Source organism: Macrotis lagotis, chromosome 7 (assembly GCF_037893015.1).
Source record: "Macrotis lagotis isolate mMagLag1 chromosome 7, bilby.v1.9.chrom.fasta, whole genome shotgun sequence".
NCBI classification, from domain to species: Eukaryota; Metazoa; Chordata; class Mammalia; order Peramelemorphia; family Peramelidae; genus Macrotis; species Macrotis lagotis.
In genome coordinates this window covers 91,043,948-91,068,222 of record NC_133664.1, presented here as the reverse complement: position 1 = coordinate 91,068,222, position 24,275 = coordinate 91,043,948, and the positions used below count along the sequence as shown (strand labels likewise).

Sequence of the window (24,275 nt, the reverse complement as noted above, 5' to 3'; positions counted from 1 at the left end):
ATTATAACATCCTTCATTTCCTTCCTCCCTTTTAATAATAATAGCAGTAACAACAACCAAAAACAATCATGATCATCACTCTAAACACAACAAACTGTCTACCTCAAGATAATTTATGCATTTCTACTCCTATTCTTTTATCTCTCTTAAACAGAGAGAAATGGGTCATCATCTGTTCTCTGATTTTATGATTATAATTGCAATTAATCTGAATCTGTTATTGTTTTCATTTGTTATAGTCATTGGTACATTTTGTGCATACTCAACTGCATCAGTTTATATATATATATATATATATATACACATTTATATATATATATATATATATACATCTTATTTATTATCTTAATTCCTCTTATTCTTTCTAACAGTGTAGTAGTAAAATCTAATATTTTACTTTTTAGTACCAATGTTCTTCTGACAGTAACAAGACATAATGAAACAAGAGCAAGTTTTAGAGACAAGAAGATGAAGTTTTAAATCTTGCCTATGACACATATTATCTGTGTGGCCCTGGGGCAAGTCACTTAGCTTTTTATTGATGAAAGAAATACCCTAAAATTATAAGCTGCAGAAAATGTGCCAAACTACATCAGAAGATGGAATTTCCTCACCTGAGAGATTACTATACAAATTAAGAGATAAATTAGTTTCCTATCCCTTTATTTCAATAATATTCTATTATGCTCTCATTCCACATTTTTTCAATAAATTTCCAGTGGCTGGGCATGCACTATGTCTAGTTGGGTTTGTTTGTTTGTTTTCTATTATTCTACTTCCACGGAAAGATGCTATAAATATTTGAGTATATTTGAGATTTTTCTCTATAATCTCCTTCCTTGAGCTATATTTCCATGAGTAGAATTCATGGGTAAATCAATTTAGTAAGGATTTTTTCATATTTCTATGTTAAATTATGGAAGTCACAACTCTTCCATTAATGTATTTATGTGCTTGTCTTCCCAAAGTTCCTCCAATACCGATTATATTCTTCTTGTATAATTTTTTGCTGGATTTGAGATTATACTCAGAATTGTTTTATTTTTCCTTAGAATTTCATATATGCTACCTCTCCTTTATTACAAAATCAGCCTTCTTTTCCACTAATACAATTACATTGATGTCATTTCTATACATGCTATCTTTGATAATATTCTACTTATTACTTCAACATGTTATACATGTTTTGATTGTCCTTTTTGATGACCTGAAATTGGTGTGGTGCTCTACAACTGAGTTATTTGGTTCCTCCAGGAAAAAAAAAACACCTAAGATGGGATTGGACCTATTGTTCCATTATCATAATGAATTACTACTCAAGGAAATTCTTTCTGTTTGTTCAAGTTAGCACCTTCTCTGTACTTTATAGTCTTAGATTATGGTGTAGAATATTGAGAAGTCAAATGATTTATCCATGTCAGACATTGAGTATACATCATAGGTCAGACTTTGTTTCCCTCCAATATTCTTGTTCTAGGGGCAATAGTTTATGTTCAATTCATTGATCGGTTCTTTCTCTTTTTTTATTGATGTATGAATTTGGAGATACACATTTTCCCTAAATTAGTGCTCTTTTGCAATCCAGTAGTTTTGGTAAGTTGTCTCATTTTTATAATTTATTTAATTGAATTATTGATTGTTCCTATGATTTATTAGAGTTTCTCTATTTAACTCTTTTCATTAGGTCTATTTTTGTTTTTGCTTTGTCTGAGATCATGACTGTTGTCCCTGACTCTTTTACTTTGGTTGAGGCATAAGAGATTCCACTCCCATCCCTTATTTTCACTATATGTTTTGGTGTTTCTGATAAATACCATATTGTAAGACTGTGCTTTCTATTTTATTTTACTATCTAATTCTATTTTATGGGTAAGTTCTTCACATTCCAAGTTATGATTTCTAACAATGTATTTTCCTCTAAACTATTTGATTCTGTTTATTTTTTTCTCTCTCTGTTCTTTTTTCTAAAGTCTCTTGTGCTTCTGCCCTAATACTCATAAAGTTATTAGGAGGTTAAATATAATTTTCTCTCTTAGTAAGACAAATAGTTCAACCTTTTTGATTTTCTTGTGATTTCTCTTTCATCATTATATTTTTATGCTAATCTTGATTTGTATATCTGAAAATCCAATATTCTACTCAGTTCTGGTCTTTCTATGAGCAATGACTGAAAGTCTTCTACTTCATTAAATATCTATTTTTCCCTTGAAGGAATATCCTCAATTTTATTGGGTAGCTCTATTGCATTACTGAATACCATATACCATGCCTTCTATTCTTTTAACATGGTAAATGCTAGATCTTGCGTTGTCCCAACTATAGTTCTATGATGTTTGAATAGTTATGGTTGCTTGATGTATTTTATATTTGACCTACATGATTTGTAATTTGACTATAATATTTTTTGGAGTTTTCATTTGAGGATTTTTTCAGGAGGTATTTAGTGGATTCTTTCCATTTTTATTTTGCCATTTGGTTCTAGAACCAAGGCAGTTTTTCTTGATATTTTCTTGAAATACTATGTGTTGGCTATTTGATTATGGCTTTTAGGTAGTCTAATAATTCTTAAATTCTTAAATACCTCTTCTCAATCTATCTTCTAGATCAATTTTTCCTATGAGTTGTTTCACAATTTATTTGATTTTCTTTATTATTTTGACTTTGTTTTATTATTTTTTAATGTCTCATGGAATCATTCACTTCCAGATACCCAATTCTAATTTATAAAAAAAATTTATTAAACGAGTTTTATAAAAATCATTTTTTGATTTAGCCTATTCTTTTATTAAAGGAGCTATTTTCAATAAAGAAGTAGTGTATCTCTTTTACTAGATGGTCAATTCTGTTTTTTAAGGTTATTTCCTTTCATGACTTTGTGCCTGCTTTAAAAGTTATTGTCTCTTCATAATTTTCTTCTGCCACTCTCATTTCTTTGCCCAGTTGGTTTCCTTACTTGCTTTTGAAAATTAATTTTTCATATATATTCTTATTAGACTTGTTGGTATAATTCATATTTTTCCCTTTGAGGTTTTGATTGTATTTATTTTGTCATTATTTTCTTCTTCTAAGTTTGTCTAGACCTTTGATGGAATCATTATAGATTTTTATGGGCAGGTTCTTTTTTGTTATTGTATACTTATTTTCTAGCCTATTTCTTGACTTAGAACATTGTACATATGTGATCAGCTATGATAACCTGTTCATTTTAACAGTACAATAATCAAAGACTATTTTAAAAGACTGTGAAGGAACTTTCCATCCATATCTACAGAAGGAGTTATGGATTGTAAATGAAAACCAAAACTCAATATCTTTAATTTTTAAAACTTGTCTTATATATTATGTTTTATTACCTTTCTAATGTTTTTTTCCTGATTTGATTTGATTCTTCTTTAACATGGATATATGTTTAACATAATTATAGATTGCATTCTGTCAGGGGAAGAGGGTAAGGAAGTTAGGGAGTGAAAAAAATGTGAAACTCAATACCTTGCAAAAAATGATTGTCGAAAACTATCTTTGCATATAGGAAGAATAAATAAATAAGATACTAAAAAACTAAAAAACAAGAATGTAAATGAAAAACCATCTGCTCTTGGGGAATTTTTCTTAGGGAGTTGATTTATAGTTTATTCAATTAATCCAATCTTTGGTCTTCAAGATTTTCATTTTGGCATGTAATTGAGGGTATTTAATTCTTTTTCTAGATTGGATTAATAAAATTGAAAGCTAAAAAATTAACTAATAAAATAAGAGCATTTTTTTATAAAAAAGATAAAACTTTAGTTAATGGAAAAAGGAGAAAACGAAAGTTAAATAACAATATTTAAAAGGAAATGAGTGAATACATTACCAATAATGTTGAAATTAAAGTAATTTTTCTCAGCTATTTTTTCCAAATTATTTGTCAATAAAACTAAAAATCTAATTTTTAAAATATTACATTTTCCAGATTAACAGATGAGGACATATACTTAACCTTTGAAGAATTAATTGAATAATATATAAGACAAGTTTTAAAAATTAAAGATAATAAGTTTTGGTTTTCATTTACACTCCATAGCTCCTTCTGTAGATATGGATGGAAAGTTCCTTCACAGTCTTTTAAAATTGTCTTTGATTATTGTACTGTTAAAATGAACAGGTTATCATAGCTGATCACATATGTACAATGTTCTTCTGGTTCTATTCACTTCACTCAGCATCAGTTCTTGTAAATCTTTCCAGGCTATTTTGAAATCCTGCCTTCTGTCAATTGCATTGCAATAAAGATATACAAAGACAAAAAGATAAAAAGTTATAAAAATTCCTCATAATACTGTATAAACTATTTGAAAAAAATATGTCAAAATTTTATTCTAAATTCTTTTTTTTGACTCAGATACTTTTTTGATACCTAAATAGATAAGAAAAGAAACAGAGAAAGAAAACTATAGAACAATTTCTTTAATGAATATTGATGAAAACATTTTAAATAAAATACTTGCAAGGAAGATTATAGCAATGTATCACATAGATCACACACTATCACTAGAAAGGATTTATGCCAGGAATAGTTCAATATGAAATACTAGGCATACTCTTTCAGAGGAAAAGATTGACATTTATTGAAATGGGTGATTTTCAAATTTTTCTGATTAAAAAAATCTGGAGCTGAAGAGAAAATTTGACCTTCAAACATAAGTCTCAAGAGATATATAAAAAGAGAAAAGAGAAAAGTGTTATTAAATAAGATTACACTGGTTGCATGGGAGGGACAAGCTCTTGAGAATTGTATCTCTATCAGAGTGAGCATTATTAGACATAAGGTAGGAGAATTAGTTGATTTTGATGGAATGAGTTAAAAAAATTAAGACATTAAAAAGAGATTATACTGTAACAGGAGGAAAGGAAGGCAGAATGGGTTAATTACACATCATAAAAAAGTGAAAGGACTTTTTACAGTAAAGGGAAAGAAAGAAGAATTTCTTGACTCTTACTTTCTTTGGATTTGATTCAAAGAGAGAATTATACATACACTCAATTGGGCTTAGAAATTTTATCTTTGGGCAATAGGAAGGGAAATAGGGGGAACAGAAGGAAAGGAGGGAATGATAGAAAGAAGTGAAAAAAGGAAAGGAAAAGCAAAAGGGAAAAGGAGAATGAAAAAGGAGGGGGACTGATAGAAGGGGGTTAGATGAGGGAGGTGTTGTGAAGAAGCAAAACACTGGTGAAGAGGGATACAATGAAAGAAGAAAGAAAAAAGAAGAAAGAAAAATGAAGGGGAGAAAGATAGAATGGAGAGTAACAAAAAGTTAGTAATTATAACTGTGAATTTGAATGGAATGAACTCTCCCATGAAATGGAAGCAGATAGCAGAGTGGATTAAAAACTCAAATCCTGCAATATGTGGTTTACAAGAAATACATTTGAAAAAAAATACACACAGAGTAAAGGTAAATGATTAGAGAAAAATATATTATATTTCAACTGCAGTGGAAAAATAAGGGGAAGCAATCCTTATTTCATACAGAGCAAAAGCAAAAAATAGGTATTGTTAAAAGGAATAAGGAAGGAAATTACATCTCCTTAAAAGGTACCATAGACAATGAAGTAATAACAATACTAAACATTTATGTACTAAATATATAGCATTCAGATTCTTAAAGGGGAAGCTAAAATAAGTTACAGGAAGATATAGATAGCAAAACTATACTGACAAGGGACTTCAGAATTAGGTAAATGTAACCAAAAAATAAACAAGAAGGAAGTTAGGGTTATAGAATTTTAGAAAAGTTAGATATATAGAACTCTAGAGAAAACTGAACAGAGATAGATTAGGGGTGAACCATTTTTCTCAGTGGTTCATGGCACTGACACCAAAACAGTCTAAAGTTAAATGCAGAAAGGCAGAAATATTAAATGTAACATTGTGTGATGATTAACTATGATGCACTTGCTCATCTCAACAGTAAAATAATCAGACAATTCTAATGGATATGTGATAGAAAATACCATCACATCCAGAGAAGGACCTTTAGAGTTTGAATGCAAACCAAGCTTACCAAAAAAAGCTTATTTTTCAGCTTTTAAAATTTGTTTTATATTTTCCCCCTTTTGTGTTTTTTCTTTTTTTGTTCTTATTCTTTTTCCATAGGGTGATTAATATGGAATTTTTTAGACATTGTTATACGTATATAACCTATATTAGATTGCTCTGTGTTGGGCGAAAAGGGAGGGAGAAAAATGTGGAACTTAAGACCTTACAAAAATGATTGTTGAATGATTTTTGCCTGTTGTAGAAGAGTAAATAATTTTTTTTTAAAAAAGAGTACAGTAATATATCACAAAGATCATATTCTATGACAAGACAGGATTGATATCAGGAATGGTTCAATATTAGGAAAAATATGAACATAAGAGATAATATTAATGACAAAAAATAAAAAAATATGCAGAAAAGATTTTTGACAAAAGACAGCACCATTTCTATTAAAAAAACTAGAAACCAGGAATAAATGTGGTCTTTCTTAAAAATAAGTGGCTTCTGGGGGTGGCTAGGTGGCACAGTGGATAGAGTACTGGTCTTGGAGTCAGGAGTACCTGAGTTCAAACCTGGCCTCTGACACTTAGTAATTACCTAGCTGTGTGGCCTTGGACAAGCCACTTAACCCCATTTGCCTTACAAAAACCTAAAAAAAAGTGGCTTCTAAAACTAAAATTAATCTGAAACAGCAAAAGGTGAAGAATATCAGGGGAGTCATTGAATAAAATGTTCAAGAAGATTGTTATTGTCAAATTATATATATATATATATATATATATATATATATAAAACAAAGAAAAAATCAATAAAAATCTATTAATACATCAAAAAGTGAAAGTATACACATTTGCTAATCTCCAAAATCAACAAAGAACCAGAGTAGGAATGCTTTTTCATATTTCTTCTTTTTCATATCTCTTCCATGCTTGTTCTACATAACTTATGACATTCACATTTTATAGTTTTTGTCACTAGCAATTTATTCATGTGGGTTAAACATATCTTCTTTTTTTAAAAAAGTCTAGATTTATCTCTGAAATGATAACATATTAAGTCACCAACATCAAAGTTTTAATTTGTTGTTAATGATATTCTTCCTGAAAGAAGAGATCTTGAAATAGAGAATGCTGAACGGGCAAAAAAAGGCACAGAAAGAGAACTTTGGCAATGTGCCAGTGTTAGCTTTACCAAGTCTTATTCTACTTAGTACTAATTCAGAGATTCTTTTTAAAAATCTCTTGATACCATTTTTGATAGTTGGAAGTTATAGTTCAGTAGCTATTTAAATAAATAAATTCCCATTTATTTAGTCTTAGCTAACATTAACACTCCAGATTACAAATTCTTTGTCAGATCTACCTTGATTTTCAATCTAGTAGACATTTTCCTTAATCTGACTGTATAAGACTCTTATCAATTACTTAACTGATTCTAGTTTGTATTATTTGTGCACAACTCTCTTTGTTTCTATTTCCTTGTAAACCCCTTAAAGAAAAGTACCATATTTAAGCTATGTCTAAATTTTTTCCCCAGGTCTCTGTAGGTGTTTATATTCAAGATATTTAACATGGACATTTTCAATGCGGAAGTTGAAAATGACACCCAAACATTGTAGAATATTTTCCATGTAAGAATTCTAACAAAATTATGTTACTCATTTTATAGATTATAAAATAAGTCAGTACATCAGTTTGTTAAGGATCTGTCATTTCCTCAAGGTTTATACATCCTCCACCTAACAGATTTCAAACCCTTTATAATTTCATAGATGAATTTTGAAAGTTATGGTCAAACATTTAGAATTCTCTGACTATTCTTATGACAAACCTCACTAAATTTATCTTGATTGTCTTGGACAGACATTACTCTGCTATGTTGTCTACATCTGAAATACTTCGAGTTCAGTAGGATTTATTAATATATATTTCATTGGCATTCCACTGAGAACCCACAATCATATCCTTAGTTTAATGAGATATTGGAGTAGAATTGTGTTGGAGAAATAATGTTTATAATATAATGGAATATAAACAACTCAATGTTCAGTTCATTAATATGTAAGTACATTTATCTGGAAGAGGCAGCATAGACATATCATAATTTGGGTCCATAAGTAAATAGCAGTGGCAAAGTAGAGTAAATTATTTTACAATGTGATTAATGATTCCAAATTTATCACATAAGCTGGTGATAAACAATTATTAACCAATAAAATCAATCCCTTATTTTCAGCACAAATTAATTCTCTCTCTTAGAGATTCCTTATGAGTTTGAGTCCTGGAGATGTACAGTCTCTAGGGTAGGGATGGGGAAGTTTCAAGTCCATGGGTTATTTAAGTCATTTAGTCTGGTATTGTCAGGTGGGACTCGAAATTCAATAAATCTAGGAGCTCATTAGCAGGCCAATTCTTAATATGATAAATCTATATGGCCTGCAAGTGATATTATAAATATTCAAATGACCCTTGCAGAAAAAAAGGTACTCCAAACACTATTCTTGGGAATAACGATTGTGGGTAAAGTTGTAACTCTCCAAAAAACAATAAAGATACCTCATAGACACAATTCAGGATATTTCCAGAGATGACGTCTAACCAAAAAATAGCATAAGGATGTCATTTACAAAATGTATAACAGAAAAGGAGGTGGGAGAGTTGTGTGATCTGTATGGATCATAAGAGGCAGATAAAGAGTGCTTTACTGGAACCCTCATTGGACTCAAAGATGACTCTGTAGTTTATTGGTTTGGTCTTGTGTAAGAGATTTGTTGAAAAAGACAAGAATCTTACAAAAAAAAAAAGAAAAGGCATGGATAGGCTCTAGTTATCAGTGGAGAAAGAAGGAGAAATTGTTCATCCTAGGCAAATATAGATTTATCATAGTAAGAAAGTTTGGCATATTTCAGACATCAGTAATGGTGATGATGGTGATGATAATAGTAATGAAAATAATTATAGCTACACAAAGGATCTGTCACATGAAGAACCCCCAGTAATTTATTTTACCTGTCTTAATCCATAAGTCATTCTCCTCTTTATGATTTAGTAGATACTAGGAAAATGACTTTGGCATAAGAGGTTAAAAGTCTCATTAGGAATGACATATTTAGTAATTATCAGAAACAGTATTGATATACAATTTCCTGACTACAAGCCAAAATGTCAAACATGTGATTTGTAGACTGCAAGGGAACTAATAGAACTCATCAGTGAACCTAAACTAGGTTAAAATGTAATTAGGAAAAAATTTAGTTAAATAAGTAAAAACTATAGTACAGTGGAAATAATGTTAATTTGAGATTTTCTATGCCACTATGTTGTCCACAGGGATCTGTTCATATTAGAGTTTGATACCTTTGCACTGTACCATGCTGCCTAATAAGTAATGCTTTCAATTTTTAAAGGACTTCATATTTAACCAAGAAATTTTACGTATATTTCTAATTGTGTTATGAAAATAACAATGTAAGACCAACTTATATGATCTCCTTTTTTTCCCCAAAATAAGGAAATTGAAGTTCAAAGTGACTAAAATCGGGCGGCTAGGTGGCACAGTGGATAGAGTACCTGAGTTCAAATCTGGCCCCAGACACTTAATAATTACTTAGCTGTGTGGCCTTGGGCAAGCCACTTAACCCCATTGCCTTGCAAAATCTAAACAAAAAACCCCCAAAAAACCAAAGTGACTAAAATGCTGATGATGACACAGATAATGTTAATTACCATTTTCATTATTGATGGATTGAAAAAAAAAGAAGACAATGGATCTGGTGCCATTTGAATCAGGCTAGAATTCTATCATTGTATGTGTATATATATATATATATATATATATATATATATATGTATATTAATTAGAATGTCTGCAATGAATACTTAATTTTCGAATGAGGACAGTTTCTGTCAATAATTTGTACTTAAGATTTAAATTATCTTTCGAGCCATCCACAGAAAATAGATGATTCTATTCATGCAACTGAAATCGTTTTAAGAAGACTTAAAATAAAGTTATAAGTAATAAACCATTCCTTTGTGAAAGAATTTAATGGTCAAAAGATAAATGTGTTGGTATTAGGGAAGTACAAAGTTTTCTATTTCACTTCATTTCCTCTGTGTATATAAATAGATTTTTATTTATATCTTGATCAGGAAGGACAAATTTGAGTTGTGATCTTTGTCTCTCCTCACAATGTGACCTAATATATTTTTCATCGGCAGATTTTGTTCCTTTTGGATCCTATACATTCATTCATTTAAATTCAATTTAACAGAAGAATAATTTATTAAGCCACTTCAGTGTGTTTCTATGTGATAAATGCTGGGAAATCTAAGACAAAAAAAATATCATTGTCTTCAAGGAACTTAATTTATACTGAGTAATTTAACATGTGTACAGATAATCATTTATGAAGCAATATGAAACAGTAACAACTGGGAAGATCAGGAAAGAATTGATAATGAATGTGGCACCTGAGCCTTCAAGGAAGGTAAAGATTCTGAGATTTAGAGAAGAAAAGGGAAGACATTCTGGTTAAGGGAAAATGGTTTATGGGAAGGAATTCCCAGAGGTAGGGAAAGTCATTATTAGTTCAAGGAATATCTAGAAGACTAACTTGACTGGAATATAGAGTGTACTAAAGAGAATAAGATGAAACAAAATCAGAAAGCAGAAATATTAATAGAACCAGATTTGAATCTGCAAATGTTTGACCACATACCTCTTAACATCAACAGTTTTTGAACATGGGAGTGAGAAGATATAATTTGTGCCTTAGCCAGCTTTGTGGAGGATAGATTTGCAGGGATAAGAGACGAGATATAAGGATTCTATTTAGGACACAAACATAATGATATAGTTGAGAGGTTAGCTGTATGTTACTTGCTTAACTATATTGCTTTATCTGTTCCCAAAGCTAATCTCCTCATCCTATATATATTTTCCTACTTGTAAACTTCAACACCTTAATAAGATAACAATCTATGCTTGAGAAATATCTTAGAGGTTGTCGTTATGGCCCAAATCAAAAGTTTAGTTAATAATTGCCATGAAATGTTAAGTGAAGAATATAGTCAAAGAAAGTAGATGAAATTATCTTTTGAAACTAAAATTATAAAATTACAGTATCATATATACATAAAATTTTCTCTTTAACAAAAATCATAAATATTTTAATAATATATTCTCTTTAACTGAAATAAGTGAGCCAACTAACTTCTGATCAAATTAACTTCTAAATAGATCAGATCTAAAGATAAATGATTTCTTAGCTTTGTCTATTACCCCTTCCAAAGTAAAAATAAAATTCTTGCCACATTAATAACAATTGCTTTGTGAGCAATTGAAGAAGCTAGATTGTGAATACATAAATATGACCTTTTTGTAACATGCCATTTTTTGCAAAAAAGCATAGTTTATCTTTAAAACATGAAAGGCTTTTTAAAGTAAAGTTATATTGTCCACATGCAATATGCTTTTTGAATATTTAATAATATTTCTATATTTGGGAACTTCCTATCATGGTGCTCCCCTGCCTATACTTTTTATACCTATTTACTTAAACAATCTTTTGAAATAACTGCTAAATGCTTAGCTTTCGGATGTGGACTGGATGAGTAAACAATTACACTTGCAGGGAATTAGTTTTTAATATTAGAAATAAATTCCCTAAAACACATCATTTACTTTGAATTCACTAAGGATACTTTTGTGATGAATCAAGCTAATCTATGAGATCTCCCTTTTTTCAATCTCAGAACAAACCCATCTTTTCTCCAAACTCTGTTGAAGGCACGTTTGTGAGCTGGATCTCATCCTTGGCTCTTCCCTCTCCAGCACTCTTTATATTCAACCATTTGTCAAGTAGTATTGATACTAACTTCACAGCTCCTCTCAGGTCCAATCCTTGTATCTCCTCTTGCAAGGTTACTGCCCTACTTCTAGTTCTCATCACCCCTTTACTAAACTATTTTAAAAACTTACTAATTAGACCTTCTACTTTCATTCTCTTCATTCTAATGCATGCTCTACAAATCTGACCATATCACCCTCCCACTCAAGAACTTTCTGTGGTTTCTTCTTGTCTCTCAGATGGAATGCATATTATTTAACCTTATGTTAGAAGTCTTCCACAATCTGACTTTAATCCTCACTTTACAATCTCATTTTCTATTGCTCTTCTTTATATCAGTTGTATTTCACCCAAATTAGATTGCTAGATATTGCCTGTATTTAGTATAGTATCTCTCACTACTGTACATTATATTAAGAAACATATAGCAGGGGCAGCTAGGTGGTACAATAAATAGAGCACCGGACCTGGAGCCAGGAGGACCTGAGTTCAAATTTGACCTCAGACATTTAATGCTTACTTAGCTGTGGGGTCTTGGACAAGTCTCTTAACCCCATTGCCTTGCAAAGAAACAACCATACAAACCAATCAAACAAACAAACATGTAGCAACTACTCCCATATGTGCTAATATCTGTGTATATAATTTTTTTTAAAAAATCTCGAGCTCAAGATATCATTTTTCCCCAAATGAATAAGTAGATATTTCATTCTCAAAACTAGAGAATGGATATATCCATATTCTTAATGACCTTATCACCACAGACCAAGTGAAGGCCTGTCATGGTCTCTGGTTTAGGGTTATTGACTAAAATTTTCTGAGAGGAACTAAGTAACATGGTCCCCATGCCAATTCTCATAAGTGTAATTTGTGACAGTCTAGACACTGTATTTCTTTTCCTTCTCTCATATACCTAGAAAACAAATGTCAAGACCCCAGGATGCTTTGGCAAATACTTAGCATTTATAATGTGCTCTGGAATTAGAAAGCTTAATATATAAATTCTCAGTATTATGATGACAGCATAAGGGTCCAGTTCATGATATAATGTAAGTAATATGCCAAACTAATTTATTTTGTGGTTAGTTGAACTAATAAAAATAACTTAATAATTATATAACAAATAATAAAGATATCTGCCAGAAAATTGTAACCAAAAAGGCAAAGATTTTAGGATATTTTTAAACTAATAATATTTTTAAAGCATTCTAGAACTTTTCTTTTCAAATGATATTTTCCTTTAAAATAATTCAAATGGAAGAGTTTCAGAGAACATTTAAATGATGTCAATGCTTTGTACAAACTAAATATTCCAGGAAATTTTATGGATTCTTGTCAAAGTATCTTTGTTATATTTAGTACCATTTTGTATAATTGATGTTTTTAAAGGATTCTGAAGAGGAAATGTTCCAAGAAATGATTGTTTATTATTCTTAGGTTTAATAAAACTTAGCCGTTTCATCCTATCCCCTTAGCAAACATCATCTTCTCTTTCTCCAATGTTATCCACTTCCCTAGAAGCTATTTCTCATATTTCTGTTATAGTCAATTGTTACTCAATAAATAATTATTGATTGTATTTTATTTGCTTTCCTCCAAAGCCTTAATTTCATTCCATGCAACTCATTTTTGCCACAGATGATCTTAGAATAGTAGCTTGGCAATGAAACTACTTCCTGACCTCCCTTGATTGTTTTTTCCTGCTCCCAAGGCAATTATCCTCTGATACTTAGTAAATGCCCCTGTACTGTATTCCATGTGGTCTGCTGGGGTTGGGGTTGGGATGCACAGCACAGCAAAAAGTAGGTACCACCAGGAAAGTAGAATGGTCCTTTTCTTACCTGTTCCCTCAAAAATTGGCATTTGTCCAATGATGGGGGTTGCCACTCCCTAAAATACTCTTTATTATTGAACATTTATATTTGCATGACCTCAGTTAGATTGTGTCTAGAGAATGACATTCTGTATCAGTGACTTGAAATTGAGTGAATTCTTCATCACTTGAGAAATTTGAGCAAATTTAATTGATCCCTGAAGAACTAGTATTTTTTTATAATCTGCTTTTTAAAATGGAAATTGAACTTTTTAAATAATTATCTTACACCATAAATATTTGGTCAAAGGGATATTATATCTTCAGAACAAACAACTCAGACTCATAGAATTCTAGCACTGGAAACATCCTCAGAAGTTTTATTTCACCAAGCGCAAACATGTTTAAATTATTACTTAAATAGAACCATATATTCATCTGGTTAACTCTTTCCATAATTAGATTGCTCTTGGGACTAAAGCTTTCCTGAAGTTTTATTCCCTTAAGGTCTTTTGAAAGAAAAGATATGAAGTAGTTTTGAAGAAGGGGTAATGAAACTCTTTCCAACTGTGGTCTGATTAGAATAGAGACAGAATCCATGAACTCAATCAAGGAAAGTAGAATAAGAAAGAGATCAACATTAGATGTGCCTATATTTCATTCTACTTTTTCACACCTCCCCAATGTGGTACCCAGACCAGAAAGAAAAACACAAGTCTAAGTCATGTGTTCAATGAGAGCTTGAAACTTCCCAATTTTTGACTTCCAGAAACTGAGGAGCTTATGAGCAGCATCCTTGAATCAAAGGACAGATAAAGAGGCTGAAAGAATAATCTCCCATTAGCAAGATGATCATAGCATCAAGTAATGGTAGCCCTGAGGAGAAACACTGATAGACCCTCCCTTGAAAATAAGGTCCAGGGAGATTCCAACGGGCTTCTTATCCACAAATATCAAAACTTCATACAAAATGAATATTCTTCCTCTGAGGATCTCCCCCCAGACACATACCCTGTTGCACTCAAGTGCCTTCACTAAAGTGCCTGATATACTCTAACAGTTTTGTGGGTCATTTCTGATCCTCAAGTCTAGCCACACAGCATACGAATCCTCCAGTAAATTATTATGGCGATCTTCCTAAATAAACTGGATCATGACACCTCCCTCTGCCCAATAAACTAAAATACTCCTCCTGTATCAAATATAAAACCCTTGATATTACATTTACAGTATTTTTGTACTTAGTTGCCTTTCCCCTTTTGAGTCTTCATACATATCAATCACCTTCATGAACTCTGGGATACAGTGACATTGATTTCTTTGCTGATACAAGATGTTACATCTCCTGATTCTGTGACTGGCCTGTTTTCCTTAATCACCTCTGCTTCTTAGCTTCTCTAGCTTTCTTCAAGGCTCACCTACAATTGCATCTTCTGGAGAAGAATTCAGAATCTCCATGTGGAAGAGAATGAAGGCCTGAGGAGGGTTTATCTGTTCTGAAAGTCAGTGGGGTTAAGTGACTTGCCCAAGGTTATGCAACTAGGTAATTATCATGTGTGTGACTGGATTTGAACTCAAATCCTCCTGACTCCAGGGTTTGTGCTTTATCCATTGTACCACCTAGTTGTCTCTATTTTGATATTCTTAATCATTTTTTCTTCTAAATTATTATGTTAAAAATATCTTCTAGCTATATAAACAGTTCTTTGGTTATTTGTTATGGCAATGAAAAAACATTTTAACTCAGGTAAAAATGCCATTTTTATTACATTCAAATAGTTTACCCATGAGTTCTTAATATTTCTCTACTTGTTTAGATCCATCTGTATTTGAGAGATGAATGTTTTGTTATTGTTCATTAAGTTCCTGAGTTTGTATTTGCAGGTGCTTTGCAAATAATTTAAATTGTATGCAGTTATTTAACATAGAATATCTCTTTGTACCTCTTCAAGATAGGTTTTGAAATGCTGATGATTTATATGTTTTTTTTATATCCTACATCTCCCTAGTTTAAAGCATCAAAACCATATTTGTGTCATAAAAGGAATTTGGTAGGGCTTATTCTTTTTATTTATTTTTTTCAATTTTTTACATATTATTGGTATTAAATGCTTCTTAAATGTTTGATAAAATTCATTTGTAAATCTTAGTTCTGAGGATTTTTTATGCTTTCATTTAAAGTTTGTTCAATTTCTTTGGCCAAGATAAGTTAACTTATTAACACTATTTTCTCTTCTGTTAAACTGGGAAATTTTTTATTTTCACAAATAATAATTTATTTCACTTCCATTGTCAGTTGGACAATATAATTGTGCAAAATCACTCATAATAATTGCTTTTATTTCATCATTAGTGTTGCATTCCCACTTTTCATTTTTGATATTGGTAATTTCTTTTTATTTCTTTCTTTAAACAAATTTATCAATGTCTAATTAATTTTATTGTTTTTTTCTATTATAATGCTAGCTAAAAATTCATTTATGACTTCAATTATTTTACTTTCAATTTTATTAATCTCTCCTTTGAATTTCAGGATTTCCACTTTTGTGCTTAATTAGAAATCTTTAAATTGTTCTAGTTTTTAGTAGCACATCCAGTTCATTGACCTACTCTTTCTCTCTTGATGTATGTAAAATATACAAATTTTCCCCTAAATAATGCTTTTCTTTATCCCATCAATTAGAAATATTGTTCATTGTTTTCATACTCTTTATTGAAATTATTGATTATTGGGAGGAGCCAAGATGGAGGCAGGAAAACAGCCTTTCCTAGGAGCTCTCTCCAAAATATTTCAAAAACCTTAAAATTGTTACTCTAAATTTTCAAGAGACAGAACCCACAGAAAGATCAAGTGAGGCAATTCTCCAGCTCAAGGTAAGCTAGAAAATAGTGGGAAGGCTTGGTTCTACATGGCTGGAGGGAGTGACAACCTAAGTGAAGGAGCTCCAGTCTTCTAGGAACAGCCCCAGGTCATCTGAGTGCCTAGGCATCCCAGAGTCCTGGCAGCAGAAGCAGTTTCCTGACCTGCCAAACCAGGGAGCACTAAGCACAATTTGGAAGATCGGCAGCTCTGCTGGATCCAGCTCAAAGCCCAGGCCAGCATGACTCTCCTCAGCACTGTTATGGCCCTCAACGCAGCCTAGATCCCAGGAAACAGAAGCAGACACACAGAGCCACCCAGCAGCTGCTCCCAGAGCTCTCAGCCTATGGAAGGTAAGGGAGTGGGGGGAACTGTTGGAGATCTTTCCTCTGTCCTTGGGACAAGACTCAGGGGATTTTTCCATATTAAGACCCTGGTAACAATCTAGACGCCCATACTTTCATAAAGCAAGGACCTTCCTCACAGTCCCGGGGCAGAGGAGTGTTCTTGTGGTCACCCACAGACCAGAGCATAGGCAGTAGAGCAGTCAAAGCCTCCCATAAGACTTTGAAAGAAATGCAGTCCTTGTGGGGGTTTCCCAATAATACTCAAAAACTCAGGAAGCACCCCAAATCCAGGGCACAGCCTGGGGAAATGAGTAAACAGAAAAAAAGGAGCCTGACAATAGACAGTTATTTTGGTCCCATGGAAGATTAAAATATACAATCTGAAGATGAGAAAGTCCAAGCTTCTGCATCTAAAGACTCCAAGAAATATAGAAGTTGGGTTCAGGCTATGAGAGAACTCAAAAATGATCTTCAAAATCAATAAGGAAGGTAGACGAAAAATTGGGAAGAGAAATGAGAGAGATGCAGGAAAAAAACAAGAAAATCAAGTCAGCAGCTTAGTCAAGGAGATTAAGAAAAAAAGCTGAAGAAAACAAGATGTTAAAAACTAGTTTAGGTCAAATGGATAAAACAATCCAAAAAGTTAATGAGGAGAAGAATGCACTAAAAAGCAGAATTAACAAGATGGAAAAAAAAGATAAGAAAGCTCTCTGAGGAAAAGTAATTCCTTTAAATGTAGAATGGAGCTAAATGAAGCCAATGACTTTGTGAGGAATCAAGAAGCAATAATTCAACACCAATGGAATGAAAAGCTAGATGAAAATGTGACATATCTCATTGGAAAAACAATTGGTCTGGGGGGAAAAAAACCAGATCCAGGAAAGACAATTTAAAAATTATTGGGCTGCCTGAAAGTCACGATCAGGAAAAAAAGCCCTGACTTCACTTTTGAAGAATTGCTACAGGAAAATTACTCTGATATCCTCAAAGCAGAGGGTAAAATAGAAACTGAGAGAATTCACCGATCTGCTCCTGAAAGAGATCCCCCCCCAAAAAACAACTCCCAGGAATATTATAGCCAAGTTCTAGAACTCCTAAGTCAAAGAGAAAATATTACAAGCAGCCAGAAGGAAACAATTGAATATGGTGGAACTACAGTCAGGATCACACAGGATTTAGCAGCATCCACATTAAGGGCTCATAGGGTTTGGAATATAATAATCCAGAAGGCAAAGGATCTTGGAATACAGCCAAGAATCAACTACCCAGCAAAGCTGAACATCCTCTTCCAGGGGGAAAACATGGACTTTCAATGAAATAGGGAATTTCAAATGTTCCTTTTGAAATGACCAAAACAGATAGTTTGATCTTCAACTACAGGACTCAGGTAATGCACAGAGAGGGTAAATGAAAGAGATAAATTAGGAGGGACTTAATGATGATGCACTGTGTATATTCCTGCACAGGAAGATAATACTGATAATACTCATTTGAAGATTTAATATATTTTAAAAATGGAGTCAATGGGTGAAAGGGAAATGTACTGAGACTAAGAAAAAGGAGAGGTAAAATAGGCTAAGATATTTCCTGTAAAAGAGTCAAGAGATAGTATGGGTGGGGGGAAGGTGAGGGGCAATGAGGGAGTCTTCATTCTCATCAAAATGTCTCAGAGAGGAACCAACATGCATACTCAATAGGATATACAGACTTTCTTCAAGAAATCTAGAATAAAAAGGAGAGAAAGGGGACATGGGGAGGGGAGTGGGGATGTACATGATAGAGGAGAGGGTAGATCATGGGAAAGGATAGTCAGATATAACATTTTCTTTTTTTTACTTTTTTTAAGGTGCTGGGTTTCGGTGGCCTGTCTGGGACCAAGGGACTGGGTGGTTGCTGGGTCTTTGGGGTGTAATGTAGCCTTGGGACCTCCTGGTCCGAGGGCCAGTACTCTGTCAACTGCAAAACCTGACTGCCTTGCAGTACATTTTTGAATAAGGACATAGTGAAAGGAGAGAGAAAATATAATAAATGGTAGTTGGGAGAAATGGATGGAGGGAATTACAACCAGCAACAGCAGCTGTTGAAAAATATAGCAGTAACTTCTCTGATGAACTTATGCTAAAGAATATGATACACCTAAGAGACAGAGCTAATGGTCTCAGAAAACAGACTAAAGCACATTTTTTTCTCTTTCTTTCACTGTATTTCTCATGAGGTTTTATATTTTTGTGGAGGAGGGGTTATACTGTTTACTCTTACAGCAAGAATACTTTAGTAATATTAAATAAATTAAAAAAATTAAAACAAAAAGAAATTTTGGTATATTGTCTTGTTACTATCATTATCTAGAATGAAATCATTAGTTTTCATTAGAATTTGTTGTTTGATCCACTCATTCTTTAAAATGAGGTTATTTAGTTTCCAATTAGTTTTAGGTCCGTCTCTCCATGGCCCATTATTGCATGTGATTTTTATTGCATTATAATCTGAGGAGGTATTCACTATTTCTGCCATTCTGCATTTGATTATCAGCTTTTAATGCCTTAGTACATAGTGAATTTTGTTTAAGTGCCATGTACTGCAGGAAAAAAATATATTCCTTTCTATCCCCATCCAATTTTCTTCAAAGCTCTAGGTTTTCTAACATTCTTTTTACCTCCTTAACTCCCTTCTTGTTTATTATATGGTTAGATTTATCTAAATCTGAGAGAGGAAGGTTGAGATCTCCCATTAGTAGAGTTTTGCTGTTTACAACTTCCTGTAACTAATTCAGCTTCTCCTCTAAGCATTTGGATTCTATACCACTTGGTGCATCCATATTTAGTATTGAAATTGCTTCATTGTCTATGGTACCTTATATATGGTACCATATCACTTTTAATATATGGTACTTATCACTTTTAATGAGATCTATTTTAGCAGCTGCTTTGTCTGAGATAAGGATTACTACCCTTGCCTTTTTCACTTCAGCTGAAGCAAAATGAATTCTGCTCCAACTTTTTACCTTTACACTATATGCATCTCTCTACTTCAAATGAGTTTCTTGTAAGCAGCATATTGTAAGATTCTGGTTTTTAATCCACTCTACTATTCACTTATGTTTAGTAGAGTTTATCCCATTCACATTCAAAGTTATAATTATTAATTTTTATTGCCCTCCATGCTATTTTCCCTGTTTGTATTTTCCCCTTTTTCACTTTATCCATAATCCCCAGTATTTTACTTCTGAATACCCCTCCTTCAGTGTCTTTGACCCCATATCCAGACCCCTCCCCCATCTTTCCCTTTTCCCTTTGCCTCTTCTTCCTTCCACCTTCTGTTAGTTTCTCTTTTCGTCACCCTCCTCTTTCCCCTTTTAATATTTGAAGGGTAAGATAAGTTTCTTAACTTGAGCATGTATATGTTAATCCTTCTTTGAACCAAATCTGATGACAGTGAGATTCATGCAGTTCTCACCTCCTCCCTTCTTCCACTCTATTGCATTAGGTCCTTTGCACCTCTTCATGTAATTTGATTTACCCCATCAAATCTCCTCCATCCTCCTGCTTCTTTACTATCCCCCTTTTTAAGGAGATATTGTTTTTACCTCATTCTATCAGAGTAATGGACAATTCATGAGAGTCCATTACTTCTGCCTAAGTATATTCTCTCTAATAGAGTTACAATTCTTGAGAGTTATGATAATCTTTTTCCCAAGTGGGGATATAGCCAGTTTCATATTATTGAATAGCAGGGTTTTTTTTCTTTACCCTTTTCTTATCTTTACATGTGTCTCTTGAGTCTCCTGTTTGAAGTCCAAATTTTCTATTTAGCCCTGGTCTTTTTATCAGAAAAAGTTGGAAGTTTCTTATTTTCTTAAATGTCTATCTTTTCCCCTGGAAGAGAAGGCTCAGTTTTGGCATATGGTGAATCCTTGACTACATTCTAAGTTAGTTTTCTCTTCAGAATATCACATTCCAGGCTCTTATATCCCATGATGTTGTTGTAGCCAGATCCTGTGTAATCCTTATTATGGCTCCTTGGAATCTAAATTGTTCCTTTCTGGCTGCTTGCAGGATTTTCTCTTTTATCTGATAGCTCTGGAATTTGGTCACAATATTCCTTGGTGTTTTCATTTTGGGATCCCTTTCAGGAGGGGATTGATGTATTCTTTCAATAATTATTTTGCCTTCTAGTTCCATGATATCAGGGCAATTTTCCTTCAAAAGTTCCTGATACAGGTTTTTTTTTGCAATTTGTTCAGAAAGCCCAATGATTTTTATGTTGTCTCTCCTGGAACTATTCCCTAGGTCAATAATTTTATTGATGAGGTATTTTTATGTTTTCTTCTTTTTTGTTTTTTTATGGTTTTGTTAACATATTTTTGTTGTCTCATGAAGTCCACATATTTTGTTCTTTTTTTTGAGAGGAATAGTCTTCATTTACCTTTTGCAACTCCTTTTCCAATTGGTCATTTCTATTTCTGAAGGAGTTTTCCACTTGCCCAATCATGGTTCTGAGAGAATTATTTTCTTTTTTGCACTTCCTCAGTTGTATTTTCCAAGGATTTTTTTTTTCTTCTTGCAAGTTGTTAATTTTCTCTTGAAGGGTGTTAATTTTTTCCTGGCTCCTTTCGCAATTTTTTCAATTGATTTTTAAACTCCTCTTTTGTTTATTTTTCCAATTGATGTTTAAACCCCTTCCTGATCTCTTCTAAGAAATCTTTCTGAGATGTAGACAAATTCATATTATCCTCAGTAGTTCTAGCTCTTTCTGAGTTAGGGCCTTTGTCTTTGAGATTGCTTTCATGGCCCCCTTTTCTAAGGCCTTTCTTTATTTTCCTAGGTATCTTGTGTTGGGAGAGGAGCTGGTTCACAGACCTTTGGTTTTGAAAACTGTAGAGGTTTAGCTCACTGGGTTTAGTAACTCCAAGTGGGCTGGCCAGTAGGGGTGCTAGAAGCTTTCTCTGGAGTTTCTGTGACCTTGATTTGTGACCCACTCCCTAGGCCTAGGAGGGTTTGGGGGGGGGGCAGCAGGGTCTGAATTATTCTTGAAAAATGTGTGCTGAGCCCTTGGGCTATATAGTTTATCTTATTATTCACTAGTTACTGAGAGAGATTTGCTGAGCATGGGAGGGGCAGGTGGGGGGGTTGCGTGTTTGCTCTGGAAAGAGTCCTTTTTTCTCTCAAGTGGATGGAGGGGGCTCAACAGGATATACATGGACTCTACTAAAATACAGGCCCCATGACCCTGGTCTTCCAGGTCAGCAGAGCTGACCAGATTGATGTCTAGATGCTTTGTATGCTGGAACTCTTCCACCCACTGTACTGGAACTCTCCCTCTAACCTCACTGGTATTCTTCTGCCTGCTTACAAAGCCAGAAGCTTCCATGGCTGTCCTGAAGTTAGTCCCAGATCTCATCCCACCACCCCTGTGCTCACTCTCCTCTCTGCCCCTGGCTTTCCTATATCCCCCCTGAGACATACCTCATTGGTAAATGTTCTTCTCCTTTGCTCTTTCTGGATTTTGTGGATTTAAATTCTGTTCAGGTGCTTGATTCACAATAGTTCTGAGGAAAAGCCAGGAGACCTTAGGACATTGCCTGGCTTCTCTCCACAATCTTGGCCAGAAGTCTCTCCATTTCCTTATTAATTTGATTTGTTTCTAGTAACATGGTTTTACTATCATTGATGGTTCTATAGATAGTAATGATGGTTCTATAGATAGTAATCTATGATAGTAATCATGCTTATCATTTTTCTTTATGACCTAGGAAGGGTTAAGTGTAATGATCCCTGATAACATCTATGTTAATACAATGTGTCAGCATGTATAGAGGCAGACTAAGAATCAGTATACCTGTCAAATCCCTCTTCAAATATCCATTTTGTATGATCATGGTAAAGTCATATAATTGGTCTGCACTCCAGTTTTCTCATTTATAGTGCAAAAAAACTCATACAACATACATGACATGATAATGAAGAAAATACCATATACCTAAAAATGCTATATAAATGTGAGTTATTCATATTCACAGTATTTAAAATCAATTGAAGTAGATATATTGGATGCAGTTAGGTGGTGATAGAACACTGATCCTGGAGTCAGAATGATCTGAGTTCAAATCCAGCCTCAGACACTTGACACTAACTATGTAACCCTGGGTAAGTCATTTGACCTTGGTTGTCTCAACAAAAAAAAAAGAAAAAAGAAAAGAAAAAAGAAATAGTGGAGACTTTTTAAGTATAGAGTACAAAATTTGTGCATAAATATAAATATCATGACTAAACAGTTTGTCTGTAACAGTGACAATAATTAAATTTGTTAAGTCAGGTTCTACTCACACTTAAATCATTAAAGTTGACCATTTTCTTCTTTTGTTTTTGTTTTTTAGAGGAACAAATCTGCCTCAAGAAAAGTTGCTTATATGCATCAGTAAAAATGATCATGTTTGAAATTTGTCACATTTTACATTTCACTCAAGGACTTAGGCATTCAACATTTTCTTGAAGCTGGGTTATTTAAGGTAATATATGATTATCTTTCATATTAACTTTATTAAAAAAAGATTAATTTTCCATTTTTTACAAGAACTCTCTAGATTAATGTTCAGGATTTAACTTTTAGGAGAAGCAGCATAGTTATGGTGATTAGAGAGTCAGTCTAAGGACCAGAAAGATGAGGGTTCAAGTCTTATCTCCAACATTTGACTGTGAGACTGTGCAAGTCTCTTAACTTCTCACTTTTCTAGGCAATTCTATAAGTCTATAAGCTGCAGCAAAGGTATTGACCTGCATCAGTAGGCGTTCCCTCACCATTGTGTTTTCTATACCAGTAATAATAGATGTATTTCTTTTACTTATTTAACTCTAATACATGTTCATAATATTCATGAAGATAAACTTCTTCAGATGAATGAATGTCTTCATTTTATAGATAATTAATCTTTAGATCTTTCTCACTGCCCAGTTTTATATATATAGTAGGTACTTAATATATTACTTGAATGAGTAAATAAATTGGTATTCCTATAGATCACACTTCAGTTTGTTCAATATATCCCAGTCCTGAAAGATAATTTCAATTTGCTTTAATCTTTTCAGGTAATAGATAGAGCTTCTAATTTATCATGCAGCCATTAAGCAACTTTATATGTCTTGACAGAAAGTCCAAGGTCCTCCTTGCTATTGGTATACTCTTCTTGGGTAATATGTTCTAGTGTTGCCCTTTCCTGCAAGTATACTATGTAAACCATGATCATTCTCTGCTCCTTGTATTAATTTTTTTTCTGGTGCAATGTTTTTTCCCCATTTCTTCTTTCCCCAACTATTAGTGATTTCAAAATTTATTCAAGTATTTGAAATATGGGAGGAGTAGATTTATTCTTTGGTCCCAAACAA

General features: G+C 32.9%; 1 long non-coding RNA gene across 1 annotated transcript in view; it reads left to right on the top strand.

Annotated features, from left to right (window-relative positions):
* The window catches only part of LOC141492696 (uncharacterized), a 66,034-nt gene that overhangs the window by 31,191 nt on the left and 10,568 nt on the right, over positions 1–24,275 (top strand). Inside the window, exon 6 of the long non-coding RNA XR_012470038.1 lies at positions 23,270–23,401. This is a non-coding gene — a long non-coding RNA (uncharacterized LOC141492696). The remainder of the gene's footprint in view (positions 1–23,269; positions 23,402–24,275) is intronic.